At 34.2% G+C, this 21724-nt stretch overlaps 1 long non-coding RNA gene across 1 annotated transcript in view; it reads right to left on the reverse strand.

The window, feature by feature from the left end:
- Positions 1–902: 902 nt before the first annotated feature.
- LOC133321779 (uncharacterized) overlaps positions 903–21724 on the reverse strand; it is a 43740-nt gene continuing 22918 nt past the window's right edge. The window contains exon 2 of the long non-coding RNA XR_009754020.1: positions 903–986. This is a non-coding gene — a long non-coding RNA (uncharacterized LOC133321779). The remainder of the gene's footprint in view (positions 987–21724) is intronic.

Here is a 21724-nt window from a genome sequence, read left to right on the forward strand (position 1 = left end):
GTTCATTCCTTCATTCAAACCTACCAAAGAGGCAATTTATGACATTTTAAACGAACGTTGAACCATTTTTATTAACCGCAATATTTGGGAAGAAAAAACGAATGTTCCTTAAAACGAATAGACAGACCAATTGTAGACATTCGTACATAGTATATGTCTTTATGATAGCAATTTGTATGATTTATATTTAATAATAAAAAAAACAAAGAATATAGCTGCATGTGAGATATAAAGTATCGTATTTACGCACAAAGCAGAATTTCAAATGTTTCCAATTTTATTTTTCACTGAATATTTTGAAGCAATGTGGTTATTTGTATTATTTCTATTCGGTGAACAAGGTCAAGGACACTGCGAATTATGATGTTATCGAAACATTGTAAAATATTGGTATTTTTGAAATGCTGGAGCTTTGCTTATCAACAAAAACGTGTAAACTAAAAAGTAGAGTTTCTAATAAATTTGTTTTTTTTTTCGAAATATTCGTCGGAGATCGCATAGAATATACATATGAGAAATTACAAAATTCCTTTAAAATTCCATAAAAAAATGTTTTTAAAATTTTTTTGCGAGCACATTCATGATTTTTGGTACATTGGTTAAGGAAAATATGCTGATTCAAAATCTGTTCGCGTTCACAAATTCGGATGCTGCGCACAAAAGATACAAAAAATATAAATTAAATTAATTCCTATTTGTTGTAATTCGCAAATTTCTTGACAAATGGTTAAACGCATTTGCTTTCTTTGCATACTAGTCAAATCACATTGAAATACGGTTTAATAGTAGCGAAAAAACAAATCAAAGCATGAAAATATCTAAAAATAAAATTAATTAATTTTTGAATTGCCACAAAATGTTTTTTTTTTTTGTTTTTGCAAAATAGTCAGGCTGAATCCCAGTTTGTTGTTTTTAAAAAAAAAAAAAAAAAAAAAAAAAAAAAAAAAAAAAAAAACAAAAAAAAAAAAAAAAAAAAAAAAAAACAACTATTTATTAGTGGGGAATGTATGGCATTGTTTGCCGAGGGGTAAGGCAGGGAAGACTATAGTTTCGGATCACGCCACTGATCCTCATCAGTTCCCTTAGTTTTTTGTTGGGATATTCTCCCCAGAAGCTATTGCTTCTATACAAAAAAACCTTTCATACCCAAATGTCTCTTGTAACAAAGCGAAGTACTTAGCTGACCAACGACATAAACTGCATGAGAATTTCGCTGGAGCCTCACTTCGAGGTTAACAAGGCATTTACAAACAATACCACACCTTTCCCACTGTTGTGTGTTGTCACATCGCGACAAATGCACACAACGACTTTGTTGGTGTTGCTAGTGTACAGCAACAAACCAAACAGTTTAACCGTGCCTGCGTCTACAACTTCAGTAGTGTTGGCGGTTTATTTGGGATACCATTTGTATTTTGTTTTTGCAAAATAGTCAGGCTGAATCCCAGTTTGTTGTTTTTATAAAAAAAAACAACTATTTATTAGTGGGGAATGTATGGCATTGTTTGCCGAGGGGTAAGGCAGGGAAGACTATAGTTTCGGATCACGCCACTGATCCTCATCAGTTCCCTTAGTTTTTTGTTGGGATATTCTCCCCAGAAGCTATTGCTTCTATACAAAAAACCTTTCATACCCAAATGTCTCTTGTAACAAAGCGAAGTACTTAGCTGACCAACGACATAAACTGCATGAGAATTTCGCTGGAGCCTCACTTCGAGGTTAACAAGGCATTTACAAACAATACCACACCTTTCCCACTGTTGTGTGTTGTCACATCGCGACAAATGCACACAACGACTTTGTTGGTGTTGCTAGTGTACAGCAACAAACCAAACAGTTTAACCGTGCCTGCGTCTACAACTTCAGTAGTGTTGGCGGTTTATTTGGGATACCATTTGTATTTTGTTTTTGCAAAATAGTCAGGCTGAATCCCAGTTTGTTGTTTTTATAAAAAAAAAAAAAAAAAAAAAAAAACTATTTATTAGTGGGGAATGTATGGCATTGTTTGCCGAGGGGTAAGGCAGGGAAGACTATAGTTTCGGATCACGCCACTGATCCTCATCAGTTCCCTTAGTTTTTTGTTGGGATATTCTCCCCAGAAGCTATTGCTTCTATACAAAAAAACCTTTCATACCCAAATGTCTCTTGTAACAAAGCGAAGTACTTAGCTGACCAACGACATAAACTGCATGAGAATTTCGCTGGAGCCTCACTTCGAGGTTAACAAGGCATTTACAAACAATACCACACCTTTCCCACTGTTGTGTGTTGTCACATCGCGACAAATGCACACAACGACTTTGTTGGTGTTGCTAGTGTACAGCAACAAACCAAACAGTTTAACCGTGCCTGCGTCTACAACTTCAGTAGTGTTGGCGGTTTATTTGGGATACCATTTGTATTTTGTTTTTGCAAAATAATCAGGCTGAATCCCAGTTTGTTGTTTTTATAAAAAACAACTATTTATTAGTGGGGAATGTATGGCATTGTTTGCCGAGGGGTAAGGCAGGGAAGACTATAGTTTCGGATCACGCCACTGATCCTCATCAGTTCCCTTAGTTTTTTGTTGGGATATTCTCCCCAGAAGCTATTGCTTCTATACAAAAAAACCTTTCATACCCAAATGTCTCTTGTAACAAAGCGAAGTACTTAGCTGACCAACGACATAAACTGCATGAGAATTTCGCTGGAGCCTCACTTCGAGGTTAACAAGGCATTTACAAACAATACCACACCTTTCCCACTGTTGTGTGTTGTCACATCGCGACAAATGCACACAACGACTTTGTTGGTGTTGCTAGTGTACAGCAACAAACCAAACAGTTTAACCGTGCCTGCGTCTACAACTTCAGTAGTGTTGGCGGTTTATTTGGGATACCATTTGTATTTTGTTTTTGCAAAATAGTCAGGCTGAATCCCAGTTTGTTGTTTTTATAAAAAAAAAAACAACTATTTATTAGTGGGGAATGTATGGCATTGTTTGCCGAGGGGTAAGGCAGGGAAGACTATAGTTTCGGATCACGCCACTGATCCTCATCAGTTCCCTTAGTTTTTTGTTGGGATATTCTCCCCAGAAGCTATTGCTTCTATACAAAAAAACCTTTCATACCCAAATGTCTCTTGTAACAAAGCGAAGTACTTATTTTTTTTTTTATAAAAACAACAAACTGGGATTCAGCCTGACTATTTTGCAAAAACAAAATACAAATGGTATCCCAAATAAACCGCCAACACTACTGAAGTTGTAGACGCAGGCACGGTTAAACTGTTTGGTTTGTTGCTGTACACTAGCAACACCAACAAAGTCGTTGTGTGCATTTGTCGCGATGTGACAACACACAACAGTGGGAAAGGTGTGGTATTGTTTGTAAATGCCTTGTTAACCTCGAAGTGAGGCTCCAGCGAAATTCTCATGCAGTTTATGTCGTTGGTCAGCTAAGTACTTCGCTTTGTTACAAGAGACATTTGGGTATGAAAGGTTTTTTTGTATAGAAGCAATAGCTTCTGGGGAGAATATCCCAACAAAAAACTAAGGGAACTGATGAGGATCAGTGGCGTGATCCGAAACTATAGTCTTCCCTGCCTTACCCCTCGGCAAACAATGCCATACATTCCCCACTAATAAATAGTTGTTTTTTTTTTTTTTTTTTATAAAAACAACAAACTGGGATTCAGCCTGACTATTTTGCAAAAACAAAATACAAATGGTATCCCAAATAAACCGCCAACACTACTGAAGTTGTAGACGCAGGCACGGTTAAACTGTTTGGTTTGTTGCTGTACACTAGCAACACCAACAAAGTCGTTGTGTGCATTTGTCGCGATGTGACAACACACAACAGTGGGAAAGGTGTGGTATTGTTTGTAAATGCCTTGTTAACCTCGAAGTGAGGCTCCAGCGAAATTCTCATGCAGTTTATGTCGTTGGTCAGCTAAGTACTTCGCTTTGTTACAAGAGACATTTGGGTATGAAAGGTTTTTTTGTATAGAAGCAATAGCTTCTGGGGAGAATATCCCAACAAAAAACTAAGGGAACTGATGAGGATCAGTGGCGTGATCCGAAACTATAGTCTTCCCTGCCTTACCCCTCGGCAAACAATGCCATACATTCCCCACTAATAAATAGTTGTTTTTTTTTTTTTTTTTTTTTTTATAAAAACAACAAACTGGGATTCAGCCTGACTATTTTGCAAAAACAAAATACAAATGGTATCCCAAATAAACCGCCAACACTACTGAAGTTTTTTTTTTTTTAATTTTTGATTTTTTAGTATGGTTAAGATAATACGGTTTAGTCTAGATCTTCTACAACACCTTGACGATTTCTTCTACAAATTCTTTTAGATGATTGTTAAATATCGGTAGATTCCTCTGCTAAGAGTTTTGACTTTAAAAATGACCAAATATATTGCAGTCTCAGTATATGACAATTATCAACATTAAAAAACATACATTTCGCGTATTAGTTGAAATCAGTTGACGCGAATGCGGTTTCGTATAAACCGAATAAATCTCTTCCAATAATTATACAGTTTTCGAGGTTTCATTAATCGGCCAAAGTGTGCCGCTCGATGCACTTTACTATGCAAAAACCCTAAAAATGACTAAAAATGGCGCAACGTGCATACGATTTTTATGCGCATCCGATTTCAGTAATCTCCTATGAAAATACAAAAAAGGACACCTTTTTAAAAAAGGATCGGTTAAGAACCGCGGATCGATTTTGGATAAAATACGCATATTATTCGCGTATCGATGTATTTTTGACCTATTTTCACACAGATTCGCGAATATGATAACACAAGAATGAATGTATGTGAAATCAATTCGAAGAAAAATGCGATTATATACGTGAATTAGTCAAAATAAGTTTTTGCAGTTTTTCCTCAATTCAAGGTACCTATATCCGCCGTTTTATTGGGCGGAATTGAACATGGATGGGCTCATTGGATCCGGCACGTAAAAAAACTAAAATCACACGGGGTTCCACGGAATTTGAATGGACTTTCTTAACTTTAGGTTAAAAAAATATGTTTTTTAAATAATTTACGTACCAAATTTTCGTCTTTCGAATCCAATTGCAAAGAAACTACGGTGAACACATTCACGGTACACTAAACGAAGCAAAATCACGAGTTCTACAATCCTATAATTATTTTAGTCCATTATCTAGATGTGCGTCCTAATTATAAGAAAAATTCAAAAAACACCAAAAATCCGGCTTAAAAATGTCAGCATCCATTTTGGGTGGATGCAGTGATTATATCGAAAAACCATTCATTAGAATCCTATTGCCCATGGGGTATTCTTCAACTAAGTCACTGATCACATGTGCGTGCGTTGAGTAGTTTAGCCACAAATCAGGAATGAACACAAAAAACGTGTTGGCTTCAGCACATTTTCACCCATTTTTTTACATTACCACCATCACAGCTTCTACGCAACTTATTATTTATTACCAATATTTTAAGATTTTGACAAGAACATTTCATTTTATAGAAATAAATTTAAATTATATGCAATATGTTCAAGGAATTAGGAATTAGTTTCAAGGAATTTAAAAGATTTTTGTAATTTCCCATATACCGTCTGGGCATACTATTTAAAATATTGACTATTTGATTTTGGACATTTTTGGGGGACATTTTGGGCGGAAAAATTGTTCGAACGGCAACAGTGGTCCCGAAGCCTTATTTAACGCTGGCCCGAAATGAAAAGCTAAATTTTTGCCTCCTTTAATATAATATGAGTACATGACAATGTTAAAAAAACAATGTTTTATTTTAATATAGATCATTTGCACGCATGTTAAATATATTTATTAGAAAATATATGAAAAGTTAGTAATACCTTTCACGATTAAATATATTAAAACTGAAGACAATATTTTATATTCGCTAATGTCACAAATATATATAACTTCATTACTCTCAATGTATTGTTTAAATATTAAATGTTTTGCATATTTAAAATAAACTGTATTTCAAATCGCGATTTTTTAGTTATGTGATCAGTATTAACTTCAAATTTATGCATAGACATAAGAACATAAATGATTTCTGATTTAAATTAAATTAACGTTTTATAATTCTCTCTTACCATTTTCCCCTATTTCTTCTAATAATTATACTATATCTTCTATATATTTATTTGCTTCTCGAAATTAGTAGCAGACCTTTTTAGATTTTCTAAAGAATGAGCAGATGCCCAAAATTGTAGAAAATATTTTTCGAATTTCTCGAATCTTCGAAGCTGCATTTAATCTTAATTTTAAAATATGAAAAGGACAATGAGTGTATAAACAGGAATGAATTTCGATTTTATAATGGTCTGCAAACTGATTACTGTGTTTATTATGCCGGTCGAAAATTATTTTCCTGTTATTATTTTTATCAGATTGGGTGTGAGTATATAAAAAGAGAATGACAACAATATATCTGTATTACATAATAATTAACGAATGGTGAATACTCTGTGATAAAATTTTACAAATATTTTCAATAAACATAGATTTAGTGCAACTTTCGGCTATAAAGATCCATCATCATTGGTACATCCCATAAAAACTGACACAATTTCGAAAAGTTATAAATTGAAGATAATCATTAAACAATAAGGACCACAAGTAAGGCCGACTATATGATACCCTTCACCACTTTGGGTATATGCACAAGACATAATACCCTGTACCACAGTGTGGTGAAGGGTATACAAAATGGTATCCGCACTGTGGTACAGGGTATTATGTCTTGTGCATATGTTTGTAACAGGCTAAAGGAAACGAGATAGGCACATGGTTCCTTTTGAGAATATGCATAGAATCACTTTCTAAGTCGATTTGTGCATGTCCGTCCGTCCGTCCGTATGTCTGTCCATGTTAAATTGTGAACAAAGTACAGGTTGCATTTATGATCCGAATTGGATGAAATTTGGCATAGGTCACTTATTCGGCCCAAGGACGAACCCTATTGAAATTGGGAAAAATCGGTCCAGATTTAGATATAGCTCCCATATATATGGGAAATTACAAAAATCTTTTAGATTCCTTGAAACTGAGGTTTGTAAGGTTATAACTCGCAAAATATGAACATATTGCATTTAATTTAAATTCATTTCTATAAAATGAAGTGTTCTTGTCAAAATCTTAAAATATTGGCAATAAATAATAAGTTTGGTGGAAGCTGTGATGGTGGTAATGTAGAAAAATGGGTGAAATTTTGTTGAAGCCAACGAGTTTTTTTGTGTTTGTTCCTGATTTGTGGTTAAACTACGCAAAGCACGCACATGTGATCAGTGACTAAGTTGCAGAATACCCCATGGACAATATGGTTCTAATGTATGATTTTTCGATATAATCACTGCATCCACCCAAAAAGGATGCTGACATTTTGAAGCCGGATTTTCGGTGTTTTTTGAATTTTTCTTATAATCAGGACGCGCAACCAGATAATGAGCTAAACTGATTATAGGATTGTAGAACTCGTGATTTTGCTTCGTTTAGTGTATATCTTATGAATGTGCTCACCGTAGCTTCTTTGCAATTGGGTTCCAAAGACGAACATTTGGTGCGTACATTTTTATAAAAAACATATTTTTTGAGTCTAAAATTAAGAAAGTCCATTCAAATTCCGTGGAACCCCGTGTGATTTTAGTTTTTTTGCGTGTCGAATCTAATGAGCCCATCCATGTTGAATTCCGCCCAATAAAACGGCGGATATAGGTACCTTGAATGTGGGAAAAACTGCAAAAACTTATTTTGACAAATTCGCTTATATAATCACATTTTTCTTCGAATTGATTTCACATACATGCATTCTTGTGTTATCATATTCGCGAATCTGTGTGGAAATAGGTCAAAAATATACCGATACGCGAATAATATGCGTATTTTATACAAAATCGATTGTGGAGGCACATCCGCGGTTCTTAACCGATCCTTTTAAAATAGGTGTCCTTTTGTGTATTTTTATAGGAGATTACTGAAATCGGATGCGCAGAAAAATACTATGCACGTTGCGTGATTTTTAACCATTTTTAGGGTTTTTGCATAGTAAAGTGCATCGAGCGGCACACATTGACCGCTAAATTAAACATCGAAAAATGCATAATTATTGAAAGACATTGATACGGTTTATACGAAAAGCGCATGGGCGTGTGAAAATAGGTCAAAAATATACCGATACGCGAATAATTTGGATATTTTATACAAAATCGATTGTGGAGGCATATCCGCGGTTCTTAACCGATCCTTTTAAAATAGGTGTCCTTTTGTGTGTTTTCATAGGAGATTACTGAAATCGGATGCGCATAAAAATCGTATGCACGTTGCGCCATTTTTAGGGTTTTTGCATAGTAAAGTGCATCGAGCGGCACACATTGACCGCTAAATTAAACATCGAAAAGTGCATAATTATTGAAAGACATTGATACGGTTTATACGAAAAGCGCATGCGCATCAACTAATTTCAATTATTACGGGAATTCCGTGCTTTTAAATATTGATAATTTTTATGTATTGTAACTGAAATATATTTAGTCATTTTTACAGTCGAAATCAGATGAAAATACCGCATATTTTAGAAGATTAAGGCAAAACCGTATTCCCTTAACCATACTAAAGAAATCGAAAATTTAAAAAACATTTCGATTTAATTAAAAAATTACTTTATTTTCAGATATCTTCATGCTTCTATTTGTTATTCGGGACAATTTTTTCTTTTCATATTAGTCAAATCACATTGAATTACGGTTAAAGTCAATGTGATTTGACTAGTATGCAAAGAAAACAAATGTGTTTAAACATTTGTGAAGAAATTCGCGAATTACAACAAATAGAAATTCATTTAATTTATGTTTGAAATACAAGATTTAAAACCGCTATAACTTTTGTGCGCAGCATCCGAATTTGTGAACGCGAACATATTTCGAATCAGCATATTTTTCTTAACCTACGAAGAAAAATCGTGAATGTGCTCGCAAAAAAATTTTTAAATTTTTTTTATGGAATTTTAAAAGAATTTTGTAATTTCCCATATATTTGTCCGATTTAATTAATGTAAACGGTCCCTATATATCTTAGGATTTGCACGAAATTTGGTACAGTCTAATGATTTAGGTCTACAATATTGTGTGTTAAGTTACAATAATGTGTGTTAAGTTTCATGAAAATCGGTTCAGATTTATATATAGCTTCCAAATATATTTTCGTCCGATTTAAGGTAAATGGTGCACCAAAGTCCCTAAATATCTTTCGATTTGCACGAAATTTGCTACAGAGTACTGAGTAAAGTCTAGAGTGATATGCGTTAAGTTTCGTGAAAATCGGTTCCGATTTAGATACAGCTCCCATATATATATTTTCGTCCGACCTAAGGAAAATGGTGTACCAAAGTCCTTAAATGTCTTTCGATTTGCACGAAATTTGGCACAGCATAATGAATTGGGTCTAGAATGATGTGTGTTAAGTTTCCTGAAAATCGGTTCAGATTTAGAATATAGCTTCCATATATATTTTCGTCCGATTTAAGGAAAATGGTGTACCAAAGTCCTTAAATATTTTTCGATTTGCTCGAAATTTGGTATAGCGTACTGAGTAAAGTCTAGAGTGATGTGTGTTAAGTTTCGTGAAAATCGGTTCCGATTTAGATACAGCTCCCATATATATATTTTCGTCCGACCTAAGGAAAATGGTGTACCAAAGTCCTTAAATGTCTTTCGATTTGCACGAAATTTGGCACAGCATAATGAATTGGGTTTAGAATGATGTGTGTTAAGTTTCCTGAAAATCGGTTCAGATTTAGAATATAGCTTCCATATTTTTTTTCGTCCGATTTAAGGAAAATGGTGCATCAAAGTCCCTATATATATATATATATATATATATTGAATACAGTCTACAATGATATGTGTTAAGTTTCGTGAAAATCGGTTCAGATTTAGATATAGCTCCCATATATATTTTCGTCCGATTAAAGGTAAATGGTGCATCAAAGTCCCTATATATCTTTCGATTTCCACGAAATTTGGTACAGCGTACTGAATAAAGTCTTCAATGATGTGTGTTAAGTTTCGTGAATATCGGATCAGATTTAGATATAGCTCCCATATATATTTTCGTCCGATTTTAGGTAAATGGTGCACCAGAGTCCCTATACAGCTTTCGATTTGCACGAAATTTGGCATATCGTACTGAATGAAGTATAGAATGATGTTTGTTAAGTTTCCTGAAAATCGGTCCACATTTAGATATAGCTCGTACGATTTAATGTAAATGGTGCACCAAAGTCCACATATATCTTTCGTAATGAACTTAGTATAACCTATATGTTCGATATAAATGCTGCACCGAATTCCCCATGTGGGTCCGATTGGCACAAACAACAACTTATTGAAGTTATTATGAGATAACGTGTGGCAAGTTTTGTTGAAATTGGTTCAGATTTAGATATAGTTCATAAATAGTTTCGTCAGATTTTAAGTAGAATGTGCACCAAAGACCCAAAGTTATATAGTTTATATAACCTAGAATGTGGAAAGTTTTATTTGGATAGATAGCCATACATATTTTCTCCCGATTTTAACTAAATGATGCACCAAGAACTGAAAGTGTGGCCGATATTCTGTGACGAGTTTCGATGAAATCGGCTTAGATTTCGATATAGCTTTTACAAATATTTTCGTCCGATTTAAAGTAAATGGTGCACCAAACTCCTCATGTTAATCAGATATGTATCCAAATAATCAACGGGTATCCGACTGATATATGCTTTAAATTGATTTACATAATTTTGTCACATTGCAAAAAGCAATTCTATATCTGACCAAATGAAAAAATTAGTATAGGTTGCAGAAAGATATGTTTATGGGTCCAATTTCATTTTACTGATCCTTGAAAAATGGGACGTTTGTGGTGAAGGGTATCATATAGTCGGCCCGTCCGACTTTACTACTTTCCCTACTGGTTTCCTTCACCAAGTTGTTATAGACAATGGATGATATATATAAATATCACATCATAAGTCTATATGAATTATTTTACGAAAAATAAAACACTTTTTGATCTCTGTCAATAATAATAACTTGGTTTACATTTCTAATTTCAAATTGTGTTTTGTGTATGGTATAATTTGAAATTTTCATAACCCCATTGAAAGGTAATCGACTCTAAAAAGAGTTCATTTTAAAATATTGTTATGAAAAGTGGTTCATGATAATAGAATGCAAATTGACAAAAGTATTAGAGGACATTAAGGAAGACTCATTGTATTTTTTTTTGTTGTTTATGGACAGAACAATGGACCGACCCCGCTGTACTTTTTTAAAGAATAATCCTTGAAGAGGAAACACAAACAACAACAACGTAACGTTCATCATGATGATGGTGATGACTATGGACTATAAGTGAATGTGATTTAAGTAATAGCCCATTGTCAGAATGCAACAGCGAGCAGTAACGAAAACAATTGCAAATTTGCTGCTGCATTAAAAACATCCATCAGCGATATACAAAATTAGCATAATACATAATGAGCTGTATCCATCCACTCGCCGCCAATTAGAGATTCCGCTTTCCGTTGCTGCACAGTGTCTTCGGACAAATAGTTAGGTAACTATTCAATAAATATATATTTTAGAAACAGTGTGCAGAAAAATATACCACTGTGCAGATTTCATATTTTGCAGTCACCCTTGGAAAATTACAACTGAATGCCTAAATGAAAGGATGAATGAGTAGATGGATAAATAAAGCTTGAATTGTTGGCTCAGATAATGAAGGGATGGTGAATTTATTAAATGGTTGAAATATGAATGGATGCAGAATAGTTGGCTAGGAGCCATCATATCCTGTTGATGCTTTCATTAAAATTACATTAATGTCGGTGCAAAAGAGCACCCCACTATAAAAACAAAAGTAACATCAAGTGAGGGAAGGCGTGGGTCGGCTGGATGGATGGCTGTTGCGATGCAATTAGCACTGCCTAGTGGGGGTCTTGTATGACGTGTTAACATTAACACGTTGCATGCCCGCAATTTTCTTCTCGACGAGTGTCCTTCACTGAGATTCGTTGACATGAAGTGGTGTGCAGTAAGTTTGCTCTTTCTATGGGGATTCGCTTCAGCGGTGCACTGTTAATGATGCATATTATGTAGATCAAATCTGATACAATGTTGTTATTTTATTTTCTGATTTTTTTGTGGGGTTGGTACCAATTACCAATTATTTTTAGATTAATTAGTAAAAAGTTGAATGTCATTCATGTCACCGAATTCTATAAATACAGAATGTAATATTGCCAATACTCTGGATGAGACAAAAAACAAAACTGATTACATTCGATGGAGTTCAACACATTACATGACATGTAAACAAATTACATAAAATAATTTCTTAATGGAAAAAGTTCTTAAGCTAAATTTGTTCGTAGTTTTTCTAATGCAGATAAGTGATTTGGTCATTATAATAATAAATAATTACTCTATTTGTGTGCACATAATAAATAAATGTCATTCCTTAAATTGTATTAGAAGATCCGTCGAGGTCCTCGGGAGGGCAACATTGAAGACCTGTGTATAGTGGTGTGATGATGAATTGAAATATCATTAATATTTTTAAAAAACCAACTATTCGCCTCATTTACTTCACCCGGGCACTGTCACTATATATTTAAGATTTCCAGATTTTACCGGTTTTTGTGTTGTAATTATCATCGTACTAATTATTCATCAAACGAACCAATTAGCAGGATGTGTAATGCATTTAATAACCTTTTTTGTTGCATTGATTTTGACATGGATGGTCGTACTGTTAACTCGAAATTAATTTCTTATTTGAATAATTAATAATTTTCTACATTATTCTACTAAAAATAAAATTTTGCAAGACTACTTTAGTAACTTTAATTATTAGGACTATCTATATGCGAGCTGTGGTGCGTACGCGCTTCCTACGTATGATGGTGCGAAATGAAAAAAGTTAAATTTTGCCTTAAACAAATGTATTATTTTAATATACATCGTTTGTACGCAAGTTAAATTTGTATATGTTTAATAGAAAATATATGGAAATGCATTTCTAATCGTGAAAATGTTTTAAAACTAAAGACAGATTTATGCATAGACAGAAAAACGTGGTTTTTATATTTGATTTTCATCTACCTTTTTACTCGACGTGGGGTAGGAAACGTTCTTTAAGCTGATGAACCACAGCTATTAAAATCTGAAAAAATATATTTATATTTGGAAATTGATTTTCGTCACATACTACAATCGTATGAAGTGGATTAAATTAATTTAATTTTAATTTTCCAGAAATCTGCTTGTTATATTTACAATTAGTTCGTTCAAACATGGTACAAGTAATGTAATTCTATAAAATATTCGGAGTTCGAATTCATTACATTTGACCTGAAACTTCTACTTCTTAGAAATAAATCCAAATTAAATCTTACCATTTTCCCCTATTTCTTCCAAAAATTCCACTACCTCTTCTATATTAGTACACAATCATGCTACTCAATCTACGGTGTTTCATAAAATGAATGTAATCATTTGAAAGGTTTATTTGCTTCTCGAAATAATCTACATAAAGTAGCAGACCTTTTGGAAATTTCCAAAATTGTAGTAAATATACTTCAGTTGCATTTTAACTTAATTTTAAAATCTGAAAAGAATAATGAATGTATACTGCCGATATGAATTTTAGTATGTAGTGTAAGGTTCAAAAAATATTCCTCACTCGATTATAGCAAATTTATCCTTTTGATTTCTTAATATACTTACCAAGGACTTTCATCCTCATAAGGATTTTTCTACCACTCAAAATGTTGTTAGAAAATGTTCGAGTAAAAATTGATAACATAGAACCTGACCCTCTTTGTTATATTTTCGCAGCGTATAGTTTCAGAAATGTAAAGTTTATTAAACGTCCACTTAATATGATAATACAGATAAGAAATTATTTTTGAAATAAATGCTTTTCTCCATAATTCAAATTTTTGATAAATTTACAACTTTGGGTTTTTATAAAACTTGCAGCTGCCGACTGCTGCATGGTGTCACAATTAAAATTATTTTATGTCAGCAATATCTGTGCTCTCACACCTGCAAAAAATGGACAAACATATTAAATTTATCGATATGTTTTTGTAAGCGTTGTATTTAAATCGTTTTATAATAATTGAGCGTTGAATTCTTTTGTTACTGTAGGTCATTATTAGCATTAAATGATAAATTTTGCTCAAGATAATATAGTAGAACATAATCTCCTTAACCCTGGAAAATATCAAGTGTTTCCTAAAACTTTTGTTCCAAACAAAAGCTTTTAATTGAAATATTTTTAATGCTGAACACAATTGTACAATTTAATAGATTTATTAGCATAATTATATATTAATCCGCTTAAATTATTCGCATGGTATATTATTTGTACCCTAATTTTATGCCTTTCATAGTTGTGGGAGTTTCTTGTCATGAAAATAGAATATTGATTGTTGAATATTTGATATTTCCTGCAAATTAATGTAAAATAATTTAAAAAAAAATGTTTTTCCTTGCATCAGTATTAAATATCGAATGTTTTCACCTATTAAAATATGAAATTTATAACGTAATATCACAACCACACAAACGAATACGAGGCATTTCTTACATTTACTTTGAAACTTTATTATTTTAACTTTAAGAAATGTCAAACGCCCTCAAACAACTGTGTACCGCCAATGATTATGCTATTGTAGAATAAAAAAAGTAACAACAACAGCAATGTCAACAAATTCTGCAAGTTAAGGATGTTGAACTTATGCAACAGCTAACAGCTGAGGTAGGTAGACAAGCATAATATTTGCTTTGATGTTAACCCACTGACAACAAACTACTAGCAACATAAACAACATCACCAACAACCACTGCAACAACAACAACAGTAGTAGAGGCAGCAGCAACAGCATGTCAACAACAATATTTGAATGCATAATGATCCTGCTGTTTGCCAAAAAGGAAGTTGACGATAAAGTCAAAGATGTTCGTATGAACAACAACATCAACAGCAACAACGGATGAGTATCCGTTCATCCACATCGCCGTTGCGATTATCATCAACAGCATTAGAATTTCTTCTTCAACATCCTTGTTGTTGTCGTTCGTTCGTTCGTTGCCTTTGTCTTGGCTGATTCACTGAGATAAGCTTTTGTAGCACCGGGTGGCGGATACTAAACACTCAGCATTATAAAGAACTCTCTTCAATTGGAAATTCGCCCAGCATGGCAACGCGACAACATAAATAGTTAAAAACGTCTAGTGGTCATGAGATGTCGTCCGGTTTTTAGGAAATTTATGGCTGCTGCATCATCTTGTGCAACAATGTCTTTGTTTTCATCGACTATGGTTTGTTTGTTTGCTCGCTTGCGTTACTTCCGTTTCGTTTTGTACGCCAGACGAAAGGACAATTCGAATTGTGCACCCAAGGAATCTATTTTTATTCAATCCCACCCAATGACATGAAATTATGTTTTAAGTCAAAACAATTTCCCATGATATTGCGAAAAAAAGGGAAAAAATAAAGAAAACAACTTGATTATGTCCAATCATGATTATCACAGAGACAGAAAACATTATAAACAATATTGCGAAGAACAGACACGTCATTTTTGTTTTACACTGTTATATGACGAGTGTATATTTGCAATATATGATAACATATAACTAATAAGTTTGTGCAGTACTGGAATTATTCTTTTGAGGATGAAATTTCTCGGTGGGGATAATAAGAACCCCGACTGCCAACTCCGCCATATGTCAAAATTTTTAAAAATTGTGTGATGCATTTTATGCTGGGCACCAAAGAATTCATTACGATATTGTATGTTTTATTAAAAAACATCAATACAATCCCAACATTCTACTAAAAAATTTTCTAAAGATATAAACTAAAGTATTTCCCGTTTATAAGCAACTCAGATGATTAATTTCACGGGAAAGTATGCAAAGCTGACTTCTGGTTCAAAATACTGCTTTATGCATTACCGCATATTACTTACTTAGCTGGCTTGTGACTTTCATTCTTTTGCGCAGCTTTTCCAATGCTCGACTCATTACGTCGATGTCATCGGCGTAGGCGAGTAACATATGATGATGGTTTACAGAGTGTGTTTTCGGTTCACATTTGCATCTCGTTTGACCTTTTCTAGCAGGATGTTAAAGAGGTCACACGACAAACTTTCACCTTGTCTGAATCCTCGTTCGGTATTGAAGAGAGAGAGGTCCTTTCCGACTTTAACTGCTGATCTTGTGCTAGTTAAAGTTATCCGGCATAGCCGTATTAATTTTGCAGGAATGCCAAATGAAGAACGGATAGGGCTGTCGAATGCGGCTTTATAGTTGACAAATAGGTGGAATGTTGTTTTCGTGGGTCTTTTCCAGGAAATGACGCAGAGTGAAAAACTGGTCAATGGTGGATTTGCCAGGCCTGAAGCCGCATTGGTATGGTAAAATAATGTCATTGGCCATTAGCTTCAGTCGTTCACACAGAACTATGGATATCACTTTATATTCGATGGGAAGGATACTTATTCCACTATATTTGGCACATATCGCCTCCTTTTCTCCTTTTTTGTGCACGGGACACAGGATTCTAAAGTTGCAATCATTGGGCATGCATTCTTCTGGCCAAATTGTACTAATCAGCTGGAGCATGCTTCTGGTCCAGCATCTGACCGGTCTTGAATAATTCGACTGTTAATCCATTGGCACCTGCTGTTTTATTGTTCTTCAGCCGATTAATTGCTACTCTGACCTACATCTGACCTCATCTTGGTTCTCGGTTATCTTCTTCACCGCCACTATTTGATACCAGAAGCTTTTCTGTCAGCAGATTTCCATCTTCATATCTACAAGAGGATGTGCCAAAGCCTTCGATTTGTTGTTTTAATCGTTGGTAAAATTTCCGGACTTCATTCTGACTCCTGTACATCTCGATTTGCTTCCGCTCACGTTTTTCTTGTTCTTTCTTCTTTTTTCTGAAAATACGTTTCTCCACTCTCCTTTTCTTCCGATAATTCTCCTTCACATTTCGTGTTGCTACTGTCTGCAGGGATGCCTTATACGCTGCGTTTTTCACATCAGTAGCATTATGGTGGTATTTGAAGTGGGAAATTCTTTGTCATTGTGCTTCTATATTATTATCGGGTCATGGAGTGCTTTCGTCAAGCAAGTAGGTAAGTTAAGCGGAGTAGGCTTCTGCTACTTGTTGTGTTTGCAGCTTTTCGTCGTCGAGTATCCGTGTTGTGTTAGATCACATCTTTGCAGCTACATTAAGACTAGTGCGAACCTTGGCTTCTACAAGGTTGTGGTCCGAATCGATATTGACTCCTCGGATCATTCGAACCTCTAAAACACTGGATGAATGACTTCCGTCCATCACACCACGATCGATTTTATTTCTCGATGCTTGAATCTGGTGCTGCTAACTATGCTGCCGCGAAGTCAATCAACCTCATGCCGTTGTCGGATGTTTCTTCATGGGCCAAAAATATTATGCCTACCGAGTTTTGCATTAAAATTTCCTATCAGAATTTTAATGTTATGGCCAGGCAGCGGCCATATGTCTTTGGTCTGTTCGTCTTTGTCTTCGGTCGGAGCATGGGCCCAAATGAGATTGATGTAGAAGAACTTCGATTTTATACCGATTATAGCCAAATTCATGTCTAGTTTCATGGCAGCTATAATACAGGGCGTAATCATCTGATTTACTTACGCCAGTCACTTTCCGTCAAAGCGAAAAATTTTCTGAACAACGTGCGCACATTCCAAGTGCAGATTGTTGGTCCTTTATACGTTTACGTGGGTCGTCAACATTGTGAGGTTTGGTTTTCTTTTTCGTTGCTTTACGTCTAAAATTTTCAAATAAGTATTTTATTCGCCAAGAGCCCCGTGAAGTGTTTACAAGCGTCAAAAATCTCTAAAATGTGACGAGAACCATAATATTAACGAATTTTCGGCAACTATATTTTCCACACTACAATAACCTGAATTTGGAAATACCAACTAATTCGATAGGAAAATGTGTTTACTTCCATGGATATTCCCAAAATTAGGAGGAATCCGTATATGGGTATATGTTAAATCATGGATCTACATTGAACATTTTTCTCAAATATGCTTTTCACTTTCTACGTTGAAGCTCTAAATGAGTGCTAATTCTATAGTGAAATCAACAGACCTACAGATAGATAGAAGCACATGTCTGAATCGACAAAAATTTCTGATGGGATTCCGTGTGAATATTTCGAGGTGTTGCAAATGAAAAGAAAACGTTTAATATACAATATTATAAATATACGATATTTGTGCTTAGTTTGTGACATTATTCATTTTTATAAAATTAATATATTTAGTATTTTTATACAATTACTTCGACATAATTACATATACATATAATGTGCATATGTGCTTGCATATTACATTTTCCTACAAGTTTCTTAAATAGTTTAGAAGTCACGGGATATGAACGACATTCTTAAATCATCCGTTGTACAATGGAATGCGAAAACTATAACGACATTTTTTTGTATTTTAATATATGCATAGTAAACATTGGAAAATACAGAAGAGCAAACCAAACATTTGCAAGATACTCACGCAACCACCATGACATTGCATAAAACAGGGTCGTAGATGTAGCGGCAATGCAATGTCAATATTTATGTTACAAATTATTGGGAAATGTGTCATGGAAAAACTTAATATTAATTTTTTTCGGGTATAGAAAAAGAAATAAGCTAAGTGTTGAGTGAAAGCAACAAAAGTAAAAATTATTCCCAATTACTACACCTATACATAATTTTACTCGTCATTGCATTCATATGGCTCGCTACTGTATATGGCTACCAATTTAGCTTTTTTTTTGTGTAAAAATTAAACTCTCTCTCTAATATAAAAAAAGAAATCTTTATTCACACTTCTTGAATTATTTAAAATCTTTAGGGAATTATTAATTATGCAAAATTGTATAGTTCCTCCTTTATATTAGTTTAATCCGCTCCTGCAAATATGTACAAGTACACTAACAACGACAACAATGACAACAACGGGTATACAACAACCAACGATGAGAACCAACAGAAACGGCAACTATAATAAATAATTTCTGTTGCCTTTTCTGGTCGTTGGACAGAATTTTAAATGAAACAAAGAAAGCATAACTAAGTATACCCTTATATTCATTAAACAAAACCTAAGGAAGTTATAAAAGGCTGATGTTGCCGGTTGTTTTCTTTTTTATTTGGTTCTTCCTACTACGGTCGTTGCTGCTCCGACTATCCGAATGTTTTTGTCATTGTCGTATTTAATGAAATACAAGTAAGTAATGCTCGAACAACGACATAGGCTTCATCAAGGATGATGGTCTGGGCACACATTCGTAGTTGTGCAAAACTTATGCTACAGATCCGAACTGACACCTACTATGCCTATAGACAACTGAAGAGGAGAATGACGGAAATTCCGAGAGACAAGCTTGAAATATTTGATTAAAATTTTAACGTCAAATGTCGACAAAAGCAACAACAACGCTTCTCCGAACATAGAAATAGTACCCACTCGAAGACATTACGACGATTTGGGGAGCATTGCCATGGGAATTATGTTTGAAACCAACTTCTTGCGTGGAAGGATGGTATTTGGTGTTTGTGTGTTCGTTGGCGACATAAGTGAAATATTGGTCAAAAGTTATGTAGTCAACGACCTCTTGCTGCATCATTGGACGACAAACATGACAGTGTGTGTAAATATGTGTGCGAGAGTCGGAGTGTGACTGACTTTGAGAAGGATAACTGTGGCAGCATCAGCATCAACATGACGTTCACTCACCACTCAGTCGTCGGATTAACAGAGACGAATTATATTTCAAACGAAACGTAACGAACTGTCATGTTCATTTAAAAACAACAAAATGTAACGAAAAACATTAATAACAACAAACTACAGATACAGTCAGCAGTCGTCCGTCATTCATGCAAAGTGGACGATTTGAGGAGTGGGATAGTGTGACACACAAGAGTCTATATGTTTATACACGCTCACACGTACACACACATATTCAAACAAAATATACAAAGATGTGTACGTAATCACGTGTTTTTGTATTTGTGTAACAAAATACCGAAATACAAACCATTTTATTATACATTCACATAGGGATTGGCAGATCAGCTAAGAGGCATAAAATAGCAGGGCAGGCAAATAATTGAAAAAATTACCAATTTAATGTAATTTTCACATCAAAAGTAGCAAATATTTATTATTATTATATGACAATCTTTTTAGAATCGGCAATAAAATAGATTTTTGCAGTCCATCCGTCTTCTTCTTCGACATTTAGAGAATATTGAGAAATTTTGTATCTTTGCATTTATGTGTATAAGAGCTTCAGCTATGTAGCCCCATAAATATGTCAAATCAAGGTGTCAAATCGCATGATGTCGCCACGATGAGAAATTACGAGGCCTGGAAATGTCTCTTGTAATAAACCTATGTCCGCACGATTTTAGTTTTTCAATTCTCGATTTTAGTTTTTCAAGATTTTCAATGAAGATTTAAAAAAGGGGAACATTATTTACAAAAAATTGTGTAGTTGTTTTGTTGTTGTTTTTTGCAATTAAAGAAAAATCCTTATTTTTGATGGCGGGCATGATAACTCCTCACTGGAACATCGGAATCTGAAAATTCCAACGGTGTTAGAAAGAGTACATGTCCGGCTCTTGTATGAACTAGGATTATTGACTTCGCTCTAAAATTAACAAAATGACGGACCTTTGAAAAAAATATTTGTGGAAAATCACCGATTTTTGTCCTAAACCCAAGTTAAAAAATAAGGAAGATATTCACCAATTGGGTTTATCCTAGTTCATACGATAGCTATACACTCACAGAGAAACGTGTAAAAAATTGAAATCGATTGGGTTATTAGTTTTTGAGTTATCGTGCCCGCCATTCACAAAAGAGAAAAACGCGTCTAAAGTTTGAGAAACCCTTTAGCCGTCACTTGATGCTGACACAATTAATCGGCTATATCTTCAATAGTTCTTGATATTTTTACTTAAAATTTTGTAGAAACATTCTTGAATTAGTGTAGATTCGAATTAAATAGGAAAAAAAAAAAATAAAATGACCCCGAGAATGTGAGGGGGGGGGGGGAGGGGTGTCCCCTTAAAGTACCTGTAATAATTCAACATCTTTATGTATGTCGTAGGCTGTCATGGGAATTTTTTAGTAGAAGATTTGACACTCGATGCCATACACGGGTCATAATCCTCAAAATACCTCAGTGTATGATGATGAATATTGATAATTATATCACCTAGCTGACCCGGCAAACGTTGTTTTGCCTTATCAACATTGCATCAATATAAGGTTGGTAAAAAACATTTGCCACTAAGTTTATGTCAATAAAAATAATTAGTTGGAACCCCAATGCAGGTCCATAACAGTTTCTAATTTGGTAGAACTTATTTCACCAAATGTTTTTTTTTTCAATAGAATTTTTTAAAGAAATTGTTAATTAGTTTTCAGATTGCCTTTGGAGATTTGTATATGTTTTCTATATATTCAATAAATAGTTTTTTACAGTTAAGGGGGAAGAGTTTGGCCAATGTTGACGCCGTATACCTTCTTTTAATCGTAAATGCCTGTTTTTGATTTTAATTTAACATTTGAATAAGTTGTTGTTTAA

This window comes from Musca vetustissima, unplaced genomic scaffold, assembly GCF_032173495.1.
Source record: "Musca vetustissima isolate MV318-11 ecotype Yass unplaced genomic scaffold, APGP_CSIRO_Mvet_v1 utg6094, whole genome shotgun sequence".
NCBI classification, from domain to species: domain Eukaryota; kingdom Metazoa; phylum Arthropoda; class Insecta; order Diptera; family Muscidae; genus Musca; species Musca vetustissima.